Consider the following 1889-nt stretch of genomic DNA (forward strand, 5'->3'; position numbering starts at 1 on the left):
TTTTGATTAATCCCATTTAAACTTTTGTATAAATGTGAAATCCCAACCAACAAACAAAATCAACACAGAAGCAGTGCACAAATCTTTACTTTCTGTTTTTTACAGTAACGGTTTACATTACATGTAACAGATACATTTTCTATCACATCATAGACCCCATATAACACATTGATTATCAGTAAAATAAACTAATTTTGATCCATCATGTACAGTATGCACATTTACCCATGTTTAGGGAAAGAGGGAAAAGAAGCCTATTATGTATGTATGATACAATAAATACATAATACAGACAGAGAATTGTATAAAAAAAAACTCCTCTCTGACCAATTTTCACAGGAAATAATCTACGCAAACTTCATCCAAATCTCTGCTTTTACATAAACTTCCTGCAGTTATTGCTTTCACTGTTTGGGTTCATGTACATTTTATCAGTTGTTCTCTGCTGTTATTGTTATGCATTGAATATAAAATGAAATATCCATAAAATATGTCACTTAGTCAGTTTACTCAGTGATAGAAAATGGCTCCCTTAAGGAAAAAGATTGGGCACCACTGGACTAAAAGTTTAAACAGTGACACCTGCTGGTCAAAGTGGAAACAGTTCAAGAAAAGATAGACAAAACTAGAAAGTAACTGCTAATACTACTTTTCTTAGTAAAAAAAAATCATGTACTATAAGTGATCATTATAAAAAAAATCTCACCTGACAACTTACAACCAATAACTAATCAATAATTACACAGTGTTGCTGTTTGTGAACCCTGCAGAAACCCTGTCCACAAAGTTCCATTTAATACTTTAAACCAGCAGGAACAATATGAAAATTATTATTAGACCCAAATAAGCAGCATATAATGGATGAATGCTTAAATGGACACCAGCCCATTCTGAGTGGATGAGCTTCCTAGCTACTGTAGCTGCAGTAGTCAAAGTGTCTGCTGCAGGTCTCATACTGCTGACTCAAACTCCACAAAAAAGGACAGAACAGCAACCTGCAGTACAATCCACTGTCACAACTTTTAGTTTAGGTGTCCTGACAGCATGCATTCACATACATCCGGGCACGTCTGTGTGAAAGAGCGTCTGCAGCCCGGACATCGAGCTCATCGCCGTCGGACTTCGTCCGTGTTGTCTGCCACGGGAACTTTCCAGTGTTGTCGCCATCACTGTCTATATTCCTCACAGTGGTCTTCATCATCATCATCACTGTTTACATTTATGATGTCCTATTTATTCTCCTGTACAGCACTTTGGTCAACTTTGGTTGTTTTTAAAGTGCTTAACAAATAAAGTTGGATTGGATTGGATACAAAAAAACTGATTACTAAAGTTACTGAGAGAAAGTATTTCAGACTTTTGTCAATTCAATTTAGTCACTAAAGCACATTCTAATTGGGAGGATATAACACATATTAAAGTTTATACACACACACACACACACACACACACACACACACACACACACACACACACACACACACACACACACACACAATGAATGAAAAGAAGATAGATTCATTCCTGATAATGTAACTGACACATGCAATTTATTTTTGTTATTGACTAAAAATATTTTCTCCATTAATCGTTTGTTCAATAAAATGTCAGAAAATAGTGAAAAATGCCAATTACAATTTCCCAAAGTAAAAGGTGGCATCATCAGATTTCTTGTTTTGTCTAACTGTCCAAAATAACGGAGTTATTATTGTATTAACGGTATTGAACAGAAAACTGAACTGAAAATCCTCCCACTTGAGAAGCTACACCTAATGGCCTAATCGACATTATGAATTTGACATCAACTAGAATTTGTAAATGAAGGTATAATAGTGTATAAAATTAATAAATAAACTGCAGTAAAGGGTTAACACTAATGTGACAAAATC

The 1889-nt window shown here is 34.8% G+C and overlaps 1 protein-coding gene across 1 annotated transcript in view; it reads left to right on the top strand.

Moving 5' to 3' along the window:
- The window catches only part of LOC127365353 (uncharacterized), a 131692-nt gene that overhangs the window by 126877 nt on the left and 2926 nt on the right, over window positions 1–1889 (top strand). The gene's annotated exons all lie outside the window — the stretch shown is intronic.

Source organism: Dicentrarchus labrax, unplaced genomic scaffold (genome assembly GCF_905237075.1).
Source record: "Dicentrarchus labrax unplaced genomic scaffold, dlabrax2021, whole genome shotgun sequence".
NCBI lineage: Eukaryota > Metazoa > Chordata > Actinopteri > Moronidae > Dicentrarchus > Dicentrarchus labrax.